We start from the raw sequence: 12,790 nt of genomic DNA, 5'->3' as shown, positions 1-12,790 counted from the left end.
CACCAAAAAAAGATCATTGAACTTGTTATTTAAATTCTTAAAGCCCTATCCATTTCTTTTTTGCTTTTCTCTTCCTTTTATACCATCTTTAATGAATTCAGAGCCATCATAAAAGCCAGCAGCAGCTCTCAGTGAAACAGCAGCTTCCAACAAAGTTCTTTGCACTCTGACAGCAAACTGTGTGAAGTTTCTGAGGTTCTGAAAGAGCAAATTTTCAAGAAAAAATTTAAGTTTTCTTTTTAGTATATTGTTTGCATTTGCTTTATATTGCAAAGTTAAAGTGAAGAATAAAAATTTAGCGGATGAATATGATATTGTTATACTGTCATAAAAATAGAAGATTCAAGTTATGAGTGAGCTGCAATTTCCTACTAGAAATTGTAGAAGAGCCTTAATCATTGCAATCCTTTGCCACCAAAAACATCTCTCCTTTCTATCCCTAAAACATTTTAGAGAATAAAAGTCACATGCCAAGATTGGGTATAAAGCTTATTAAACACACACCCCAGGGAGAAAAGCACATTTTTTTTACACTTATACTGATAAACAAGAAAATAGTACCCAGCTTCCGGACCACAGTTAGAGAATAAACTCTGAGGGAATGTGCCTGCAGACATAAACTGAGTACTGTCTCAAGGGGTGGAGGTAGAAGCTGGAGTACTTTCCTTTGCTCTTTTGCTAAGATGCCTAGGAGGGTTGAATCTAAGTCTACTGGAGCAGTAATGAGCCAGATATTCCACAGGCGGCATGGAGAAACCTGCCTTCCGCTACGAGGAACCATCTTGTGGCTGTACAGTGTCTCTGGGATTTACTGACAAGGGCCCATCTGAACTAGCCTGGTAACCCTAGAAGCGGACTTCTTTTGGAGTCAGTTGTACAGAAATGAGGATCAAACCAAAGCCTGTGCTTCCCATCACCAGTACTATCAAGAGACCTAAGTTGTTGATTTTTTCTGAGTCTCAGGAGCAGGATACAGCCCTTAGAAAACAAATTCTGGAGCTCCTGTCATTTGAGCAGTCCCTGGCTTCCTTCCTGGAGCCATTGTGCTACCAGAGTGATTTTTTAAAGCACAGATCTGTGTTAGGCACTTTTCTAGTCAAAATAGGAAGCACTTCTTTGCAGGAGACATGGATTTCTGAGTGTATTACAATTACTTTTAGAGTACACAGCCATTTGGTGAGAGTTTCTTCTACCCTGTTAGCTTTTGCATTTCCCTTTCTTTCTTAGTAAGAGACCCTCATCTGTTGTCCAGAACCCTCCTACAATATCAGTGAGTTATTCAAGGATTTCAAGCATCTGTTTGTACTTCCAGCCAGTGGCCCTTGGTCACAGACCATATCTTACTGGGATCTGACTTTGAATTTCCAGCACAACTCTGTCTTCTCATCTGTCCTTTTCCTATGACATGCAGATCACCTGTTTGCTCACTTACAGATCTATTCCCCATCATTGACTCACTCTGTCCAGCATCTCAAGAGACTAGGCCATGCTCACTTGATTCTTCAAGTTCCATGGACAACTGACTTCCACCCTTGATCAGCTATTGGCAGGTAGAGGGAGGAAAGGAGGAGCCAGACATATTTGCCTCACTTCCTTTGTGCCTACTGTAGTGGTTGCCATCTCTTTCATAATTGCAAGTTTCACTGGGTGCTTCTTGCTGTGGCCCTTGTGCTAAGTGGTCTCAACTCATCAGCTCTGGTATCTACATTCTGTCATTTTTTTCTCTGCACCCCAAAGGAGAACAAATGTTCGATGTTACTATTCTCTTTCTCACTTCAACATAAAACCTATGTCCTATTCCTTTAGCTCTGTGGCAATTAGCTCCAAGTACTAAAGTCTCTCTACCAAAATTTGGTTGGGGAATACTGAGTGCTTAAGAGGACTTTCATGAATAATAAAATATAGTTATCTCCATCTTGCTCTTCTTGGTTACACATATTAACCTTTCTTTACTAAGCAGTTGTCTAGCAAAATGAACCTCAAGTCATCTCTTAGTGAAGACAAAAATAATTCATTAGCTTTTCCAGTTAATGTGTAAGAGTTTGTTTAATATCGTCAGCCAGTAGGAAATACAACATCCCAGATCTCTAGGATGGCAAACAAAGGAGAATGTGTTGTTGGGTTGGCTGCTGATGGTGCTAGAAAATCAATCTCTTGTGAGAAAAAGCTCCCAGCAATATAGATTGTTTGAACTACTTACCATGATGTCAAATTCACTTTAGCATCTGCAAATAGACATACTGTATGAATGCTGAAAGAAGTACTGTTTTCTTTCTGTTTGTATTTAAAGGCTTAAAGTTGTATAGATTTTTATAATCAAATAAGCTTTATAACTCAATAATGAACCCTTTACTTAACCCTTAAAATATTTGACATCTTGAGTCAGTTTCTGTCTCTCATTTGAAAAATAAATTCATGCATATTTTCCTTTATCAACATATAATGAAGCAGTTAGGGAGCAATTCTTATTTTAAGTCCTTATTTCACATTTTTGTTTCATATCCAGAAATGCTGATTTCACAGGCAGTGCGGTTGATGGGACTCCCAGAGAAAACGAAGTCATCAGCACAGTGCGCCAGCTGTGCCACCTCCAGCACACGTCAGGTACACCTAACTTTCTCAGCTTCATAAGGCTGAATAATCAAGGACTTAGCTACAGAATTTATGCGCACTGGTGAGTGATGAGCCAAATGGATGGGGATGCAGGTGTGTTCCAGTTGGTAAGGTGCTGATGAACAGAACCCTGGGAAAAGATGTGTGGGCCTTTTCTGTGAAGTGCATGTTAGCCTCCTGGGTATTTCTTCATATGCTCACAGACTATGTCATTATCCAAGTAACTTTTCTGTACACAGAGCCTACATATTTAATCATGGATTCATTCAAATGATTCCCCTCATACAAACCACCTGGGAGAAAAGGGTCCATGATTTCTAGTACTTATGCAATTTTCCTATACAAAAACCTCACTGTCTTATAAACCATCTAGCCCAACCACACTAAACTATAAGGCTGTAGTTAGTACTCATTATGGTCATGTATTGATGGGGGTTTTTACTTATTGTGCACCCAAGGACTAGACAGTGTTCTAGCCACTTGATATTTTGAATGTCCCCTAGACTTACTGAGACTCAGTGAATTCCTCAATGTTTCTTGCATTCTGTTATTACATTGTTGACTAAAAGATATGATTCTTACCTTCACATAAAAAGTATCAACAAATGATAAAAAGCAAATTATACCTTTAGTTTTGATAGCAAAAGGGCAGACACTGTGGAAGTGCATGGCAGGCAGTTTAATGTAGTATAGAAGACAGAGAAGACCTCCCAGAGTGGCAATCAAAATAATATCCAAAGGATTAGAAATTATGTAGAAAGTGCCTGTTATCTGAAAATGCATGTGGAGGTGAAAAGAGAGGACGGTTGCAATTCCAGGGGGATGGAACTCCAGGGACTAAGAAGTGACAGACAGAACAGTGAAGAAAGGGCTCGAAGGACTGAGTGACTCTGTTACCACAGGAAAGGCTGAAGAGGCAGGCAGTGGCAGCGCTCTTGAGTGGATTTGCAAAATGCATTGTGAAGTTCAAATTTTATCCTGCAGGCAAGAAGAAGTATTTTCAGCAAAGACTGTCATCCTTGGAAGATCTTTTTGCTGCATGGAAAACACATTGTGAATTGTTATAGGAGTCAGGAGTAAAGAAAACCATTCATTAGTGCAATCCAGGCTAAATGAGTGATGACCGCCCGGGGTAAACTGTGGTGATGAAGATGCAGGAAAAAAGGAGGGATTCAATAAGTATTTAATATGTAGGGATATTTGTCACTCAACACATTGTGCAACCTGACTTCTTGTTTTTTTCTTGCATGCATACATATATGTCATATGCACACACACACACACACACACACACACACACACACACACTTTTATGCTCCCTGTATATTCCAAACCAAAAAATGAGGACCCAGTTTTCAGCAATAGGATAAAATGTTTGAACTTAGACCTGTCTCAGAAAAATCCAGGATATTTGATATTTCATGGCTTACCAATTATTATAACTCTCTAGTGAGACTATAACATGGTCGAGCACAAAGCTGATCATGTAATAGGTGTCCAATAAAGTTGGGTCAACTCAAATGTATCTATGTGAAATCCAGCAACTAACCAGTCTAAACTGGATGGACATATAGTTCTGGGCTATTCCTATATACAGTGTTGCTACATTGTTGCTGTCATACTTTCTTTTATGATCTAGGCAGAATATACTTGGTAGGAAGTGATAAATAATGTAGCATTTCTGGAATATCTTGGGTTGGATGACCCCTTGACCAACACTGAGTTAGTGATACTTCCAGTTCATCAGCACATGCACCCTTAGGCTGTGCTTGGGAGTAGAGGGCTTTCATTTAATATGAAGCTGGGAGTATTGATTTTTCTTCCACATAGTGGGGGCATGATAACCGAGACCTTACATTTGTTAGCCTGACTAATCAGTAGAAGTGGTTGAACTGCTGAAACTTTAGGGTTTTTGTTGAGCTTCAAGGACTCAAAAGTCTAGATGTTCATTCTGGGTGTACACATGCCAGGGAAGGGCCTGATAAGGTCTTTCCTTATTCTTAAACTATCATTTTCTCAGTGATATTTTTCTTTCTCCCAGCCATTCAGTTCAACTTTAATTCCATAATTGGATCACTAATAAATTCCTTTCTGTGCATTTTCTTTTCAATGTCCTACTCAGAAGCCTGAACCCAATTAGTTCTAGAGAGATCTTTAAACACAAAGTTTTTTTTTTTTTTAAGTTCATGCCTGGAGAGGGTGAAAATATTTTGAATAATCCTCAATGTTTAGCATAGATATTGAAAGACTGTGGGTTTTTGATCAAATAATCTAGTTAAAGGTCAGTTCTAGCTACACTGCAAGTATCTTTTCAGCTATTGTTCCCTTATTTATTAAATGAGGATGAAATATCATTTATAGGCCATATGAAAGGGTCAAACACATATAAGGTTTTTCATATTATTCAGGATGTGATACACAGTTCCACCATACCAACCTACCACCCATTTCCTTTAATTGCTACCTTATCAGAGACTGAGCTGAGTCTACTCCCTACTACCACCCCTAGCCTTTCAAATGAACTACAGAAACCTGAAGAGCCATGTCAATGATTCTCTGATTTTTATATTCCTCATTGTGTGCATAATAATCTTGGTACATGTTCAATAAAGTGTTTTGAATAAAAACACAAAATAAACATGTTGAAGCTGTTGCAAAATTTTTTCCTTTTGCACAAAATATCATGGCAAGTGTATCCCTGTGAGCCACTTCAGAAGGTGCAAGGCTGCTTATCCTGTGCTCTTTGTCCCTACCTTTAGTGAGGACCTAAGTTTGTCGTTGGCTAGATGAAATAAATAAATGGATGAATTTGAATAAGATTGTCTATTCTTACCTGTGAGTATTTCATGAAGTCAAGGCCAATGTAGAAAAACACAATCATTTTTCGATGTAGGAATCACTTTGAGTAGACTACAAGAAAATTCATGGAAAAGAAAAGGAAGAGAAAATTCAAAGAGGAACTAGATTTGGCCTGAGAAATTCCCATCCTCTTTATGAGATTGTTAACATTATTTTCATACAGGAACAAAGGACAGATTTTTGAGTTATGAAATAGGTACATTTTATTTGGAACTTACTATCATTTTGAGGAAGATGAGGTCTATCTTTGCACTTGAATTTCTATCATTTTATTTTTTTATGGGTTCTTTTATTGTGTGGATATACTCAGGGTCTTTGCACTGACCTATATTCCTGACCTTTTTATAATTTGAAGGAAAGTTCTCACTAAGGCACTAGGTTGCCCAGACTGGGCTCACACTTGTTATTCCCTTGCCTCAGCCTCCCTGAGTCCTGAGAATATATGCATGTGCTACTACACCCAACTCTTTGTTATATGAAAAAAAAACCAAAAAAAAAAAAACACCCCAAAAACTGTCTAATCCTTGCCTGTACCTCCTTTCCACACTGAATGTTCCCTGCAGTCCTGAAGCTGTTTTGCTTGTTTAGTCATTATTTATCCAACAACTATCAGCATTCAGGAAGCAAAGCAGGTGCTCCCAGGATCCACCAGGAGCCCCACTCTCATACCTTCCTCTCTTTCTCTGCACCTGTGCCCTGCACCCTGACTGCTTTACTTACAGGCATTTTCTTCCTGAAATCCTTAAAATGTACATCTTTGCTGCTGCACCTGCTTCTCCCAGACAGAACTGGAAGTGTTTGAGGTTTACAGCCCTTTGGACCATGTCTGTATCTCTGACTGGCCCTGGGTTTGAAGTCCAGCTCCCTGCCTTGAGGCAGGACAAGCCTGTGGAGTGAGATGTGTTCACCTATTATGGAAGGTAGGCCTTGGACATTGTATTATTTTGGCTTCTCCTCATGCCCTGTTGACCCATATCCCTATCGCTATCTCTTGAGTTCACTTTTTAAATAAATCACTTGCACAGACACCCTCTTCTCAGGGTCTGCTTTTTCATAAACTTTAGCTAAGATGCTGAAATACCATTGGTTAGTTATTTTCTAGCTTTGCACCTGAGAACACTACTCACCATTCATCCACTGACTAATAAAGGTATGATGAGGATGCTATGCTTAGTTTTGCTCTGTTAATTCTAGACCCACCAGAACTTGCTCGTTTCTAACCTAAATTCAGTTTCTACTCCATCTCTCCTCAACGTGTGTTTTCTCCCATGATATGAAAGCTTGCATTTGCCCTTTCTAGCTACTGACTTTTAACTTCAACCTAAAGATTCATATTCTGATTGACCAATAAACTCTACTAATTTTATCCTTCATCTGGTGCTTGAATACTTTCTCCTGGTTCAGGTCTGGGACTCCAGGTGTTTTATTATCTATTGTGAGTTTCAGAATAGAAAGTGAAGCTTTAAGTATTTTTCTAGACATTCAAAGATGGTTAGAACCGTGTCTTGAAAAATAGTACCAGTTTAGCAATAATTGGTGCAATGCCTCTAAAATTCTAAATGAAATACTGTAACGTCCTACTAACCTGTTTTGAAATTGTCTCATTGCTATTTCTTTCTCATTAAAATTAATTTTAAAAAAACAAAGTTAATGCCAACTGAAAAAAAGGATAAAGGGGCCGGGGAGATGGCTCAGTGGAATAAGCGCTTCCCTGGCAAGCGCAAGGGCTGAGTTCAATCCCCGGTTCTGCCAAAATTTAAAAAAAAAAAAAAGAAAAGAAAAGAAAAAAGGGATAAAAAGAGGGAAAAAATGAAAAAACTATTCCCACTAATAATGAGTTGATCTACTGCAAGAGCGTTGTCCACATATAACAAAATCTAGAGAACTGGACTACATTGCCAGCCATGCAGCATAGCTGCTACTTAAAAGGCAAGGGGGCGGGGGTGCTGGCCAAATAGCTCAGTGCATTAAAGTGCCTGAAAGCAGGCACAGGGGCTGGGGGTTAGCTCCCCAGGCCTGTCATGCTGGCCCTGCCCCCAGGGCATGCTGAGATGGCAACTGTAATCCCAACTCTTGGGAGGCTGTAAACAGGTGGATCACCATGAGTTGGATCTAGCAGTGAGACCCTGAACACCTTGACACCTTGTAGGCCATATATATATACATATATATATATATATATATATATATATGTATATATATGACAAGGAGATCATCTATCAATTGCATAACACCTACTCTTGAAAAGGCCAGATCTATAATTCATACAATAACTACAAAAGTGGATTATTATGTTTCTACTACAAGCAAGGATTCTGTACTTACCAAGTAGCTATTTATGTACAAAAGAGACAGATTCTTAGACATGGATGAGAGTAGAGGAGGCCAGGCAGGTAGGACATGTATATTACCTATCACCCATGAAGGTTTTGTGAAATAATAATGTGTTGATGAAAAATAATTAAGTGAGAAATTAACATGGAGAATTTAGAAAGATAGAAATGTTAGTATAAATATTTGTGTGGAGTAGATTAAAAACAGTTTAAAAAGAAGTAGGACTAAAAATATAACCATGATTTTGATTTTAAAATTATTCTAAGGAGAAGACATTTGTATGGAAGAATAATTGTTAACTACAATTCGGCTCTCATATAGGTTTTATTTAATATAAGTCATGAAATGCAAGGAAATTTTGTGGATAGAAATAAAAATGATAAGTTCTTATCCTAAATCATCATCCTAAACATTATGAAGAGATGTAGTGAGAAGTATTGGAAGAGGGAAATGGGGTAGTATGTCCCCATTTTGCCAAGCTCTCTCTGGGGACAGTACAGGGAATGGACTGTGGTAAAAATCAATCTGGTCTCACAGGTTAAAAGAGTTTAAATTTTCAAGGATTTTGCATGTCATTTTGAAAATCTCCATGGTTAAAATATTTATACCATAGAATTTGGCAAATGTTTAGAATTCAAGTCCCATCCTGCTACCTTTAAGCACTTACAACCTTGTTTCAGTCCATTTCTTGTTGCTGTAGCAGAATACTTAAAACCAAGAAATTTATAAAGAAAAGAGGTTTATGGCTCTAGAGGTGGAGAAATCTAAGAACATGGAAGTCTAACTTCCTTCTGGCATCCAGCAAAGCCTTTCTGTCTGGATCATCTGAGAGAGCAGACATGTACTCTTCCTATAAAGCCATTGAGGCCATGGGGGGCTGCACACTTGTAACCTCATAAAGTCCCCACTGGTAATTTTCTTTAGCATCCACAGCACAGCACATTACTGAAAATGCATATCAGGAAGCAGATGAACCTGGAAGAGCAGTTGGGAAGCTGTCAACGTTCTCTTGGGAAGACGTGATGGTGAGGGAGTGAACTACACAAATGCACTGTTCTCACTGTGTCCCTATGGCTGTGGCAGAGGGCAAATGAATGATCAGACAGGGTGTGAGAGAGCCTCTGGGTCAAGGAGCTGCCATGTGTGCTACTGGCCCTGGTGGGATAGGTCAGATGAGGAATAGGGCGATTTGGGGAGGGTGGGAGCAGCACTTCATGTGGCCTGTGTGTTGCACAGTACTTTTAAAATACAGAAGTGGAAAATTATCATGAAATCCAAGTACTGGCTGCTTTTCCAGAGAAGGAAGAGGCTCTGATTTGTAAGGGACATGCAGCATTCCTGGGGGCCAGCAATGCCCTGCATGGTATGCAGTGCATTAAACAGCACATTGATGTATTATATATTTTATATGTATTTTATTTACAGTAACAGAAGTTTGAAAGTTGAAAGAGAGATGTTGGAAATTACCAGGTGGAAATAAGAGTGAGTACATTTATTAACTTGCAGGGAGGAAGACAGAAAATTGGGAAATTGATCAGGAAAAGATGTACTTGTTGTACACAGAAATTAAAACTTTACCATGTTAAAATAAAACAAGGCTGTGAATAAGATAGGGAACACATTTGCAGCACTTAGGATGGCAAAGTCAATTTTCTTTGTTTTACATGGAGTTTTTGGAAACCATTAACAATCCTAAAGAAATGTTGTGAATTGATGATTTCCAGGAAATAGGAAAAATAAGTGGGTAAAATGAAGAGGTTTAAGGTGGGAATGGTGGCTTATGCCTGTAATCCCAGCACTTGGTAGGCTGAGGCAGGAGGACTAACATTGAACTCAAGGTCAGCCTGGTCTACATAGCGAGTTCCAATCCAAGCAGAACGATATGGCAAGACCATGCCTCAAATAACAACAAGCCAAGCAAAAAAGAAACTCCATCTCATCAACATTTAAAAAAATTTTAAATCAGGATGGCAATAATATTCAAGTTCTCATCTATGGGGCCACAAAAACTAACAGTATTATGCTAACTTATGATAAGCATTTTCTGGAGGGAAATTGAGCAACATGTGTCAAAGGGTTGCGCACATAGCCAGGGGCAGTGGCACATGTCTAACCTCAGAACTCTGGAAGGCTGAAGTAGGAAGATAGCAAGTTCTAGCCAAGGACAGGCATTTAGCAACTCCTAAACTGCTAAGATCTGGTCGCAAAAGAAATTCACTTGGGCTTCAAAACCTGGTGCAAGAGAGGCTGTGATATGCTACCCAGGATACCTTTCCCTGGAGGAAGGCATTTCTCCAGGTGCTGCGAGAGCTGACAGCAGCTTCTAGGTGTCAGCCTACTGGGAGAATTCCTCCGTGGAAGACTTGCCTTATTCAGTAACCCACTACTATCATGGACTACTGGACTATATTGGACTATTTTGCTGAATTCATGCACCTACGATATTTGAATAACAAGGGAATACTCATCTCTGGCAAAACTAAACAACAACAAAAAAGAGGATACAAATGAAGGACCATTTTGTATCTGTATATACAAAATAGTTAGGATACATATACAACTACTTTCTCTTAATTTATGAGAAGAAAGATTTGTACTAATAACGTTTGGACAGGGTATTGATGAGTATTTGTAGCAATAAAAGTTTCCGGTGATGGGATTAGGTGCTGTCTTTATTCATTAGGCATCTTACTACCTGTATAATGCTTTCTTAAAGTTAATGAAATCATAAACATGTACATAGCAATGAAGTGAACCTCAGTTTTTAAACTTTAAGACTAATGTTGATTTTATGACTCCCTCATTTCCTTTGTTAAGCTTGTCACACCTGCAGTTCTTTGATGCTTTGTTTTCAGCTGCACCTTTAGACCTATAATAGAATTTTTGTATGTTTTGCTCATGAATTTATCCCACTAACTACTCCAGCACCTGCCAGTGAGTGAGAGAACAATGAATATGCATTGAATAAATGAAATTGAATGAATGGATTCTTAGCTCTTCATGGCTTAATTTGTTTTTGGGTTCAGGCGAAGCCCTCTGACATCCTAATTAAGTTGACAATGCTTTACTTCCTGGCAGGATTATGGTAGATGGGACATAAACGTGTTTGGATGTGTGTGTTCAGTTTCGGCAGGGGACATCATTTATCAGTGTCAGATCATCCATGTCTGTCTCTCTCCCTATTCATTGTAAGCTCCTGCACATATAAAATTTACAAAATCTTTCTTCCCTTTCCTCCTTGTTATAGTTTGTATGTGGCTGTCTCCCCTCAAAGCCTCATGTGGTCAGAGGAGGGGCTTTTCAGAGGTGGGCAGACCTAGGGTGTCATGCTGGGATCAAGGATATGCTGTTGGGATTCATGGTACAATGCTAGGAATAAGTTTTTTGCACTAATCGTGGGCATCCTGGATATGATGTAAGCGACAGAAAGATGGTTGTTGATTGTGGTTTTCTTACTTGCTACTTTGCTACATTGCTGCTTTCTTGCCTTTTGTCTGATGTGCATGCTTTCTTTTCTGCACTGTCCCTCCGCTATGCCATCTTGCCTCAGTACCAGCCTACATTGGAGTGAAACCGCTGCCAACTGTGAGACAAACTTTTCCTCCCTTTAACTTGGGGTGTCAGATATTTTGTCTTAGCCATGAGAAAAATAAGATCCTCCTGTTTAGGGTCGCTGGATTAGATGTCTGTTGTCTCCTAAAGATCAGCCTGAGAAATTAATCAGTTAAGAAGAATCTAAAGCTTGGGTGAAGCAATTGGAACGAATGAATCTGATCACTGTGCGTTTCTGTTTGGCTCTACATTCCTAGGACATTATAACTTCCAGACTCAACCAAATTCTGAAATCCCTTTGATCAGAGTAATTATTTTCAAATATTGATACAATTTAATTCACTACATTGTAACAAGTTAGGGTGCCATCTCAGTTGTCCAGAAATTTGATCATGCATTGTGACTTGGATCTGTTACCCCACACTGAATGACTCTAGTCTAAGGGAGTAGATCTTTACCTTAATGGTTCCCAGGGAAGTAGTGTGTGCCCAACATTTGGACTTGAGAAGAGTCTCCCTGTTTTCAGAAATAAAAATCACTATTATTAGTCTAGAGATTCATGGTTTTCTAGGTTACCTCTTTCCTGTATCCCTCCCATTAACACAGACTTTCACTGAGTCATAGAAACAGAGATGAAACCAGCCCCAGAAAAATATTATGCCTGGCTTTGTCTTGCTAGCCTCTTGGATAAGAACAGGAGCCATAATTTCTGAGGTGGGCCATTTTGTGTAAAGAATGTAACACTGAAAATTTCTTATGTTTATATGAAACCTATGCCTCCTACACTAGTGTCTATGTGTATATAATTGTATGAAATTTCGTAAGTATAAGGAAATTCTCCTTTATTCTCCCCTCTTAGAGCCATCTCTTCCAGCCTTTGCTGCAGAGACAGTTCTTTTGCTGCTACTTTCTCAGGCAGGCTCTCTCTCTCTCTCTCTCTCTCTCTCTCTCTCTCTCTCTCTGTCTCTGTCTCTCTGTCTGTCTCTCTCTCTCTCTCTCTCTCTGTGTCTCTGTCTCTGTCTCTCTGTCTCTCTGTCTCTCTGTCTCTCTGTCTCTCTGTCTCTCTCTCTCTCTCTCTCTCTCTCTTTCTCTGTGTGTATTAGAAATAAAAGCACTCTTTGGTTATTAGTGTCAAAACGATCTCATTTTTTCATAATTAAGTTAAATGTCTATCTTTTTTAAGTGCTAGGCACGTGCTCTACCACTGAGTTACATCCTAGCTCTAACTTGTTCTCTTCAGCAATACTTGAAAGTCTGAAAGGAGTGAAGTTCCAATTTCCCAGCTTGTTGGTTGCCCCTGGCTCCAAGATTCTGAGTATAAAGAAAATCTATTTTTTCTTTATTTCTCCAGCTCATACTTCTATACCATCTTCCAGCTGACATCTTTAGAACAGAGTCAGGTAAAATAGAACAAAACTGATGTACAAAAGAC

General features: G+C 39.1%; 1 pseudogene; it reads left to right on the top strand.

Moving 5' to 3' along the window:
* Positions 1–747: 747 nt before the first annotated feature.
* The window catches only part of LOC101570974, a 109,487-nt pseudogene continuing 97,444 nt past the window's right edge, over positions 748–12,790 (top strand).

Source organism: Octodon degus, unplaced genomic scaffold, assembly GCF_000260255.1.
Source record: "Octodon degus isolate 3935 unplaced genomic scaffold, OctDeg1.0 scaffold00095, whole genome shotgun sequence".
Taxonomy (NCBI): Eukaryota; Metazoa; Chordata; class Mammalia; order Rodentia; family Octodontidae; genus Octodon; species Octodon degus.
Note: the sequence above shows the minus strand (reverse complement) of the source record. Positions and strands in the feature narration are given on the sequence as shown.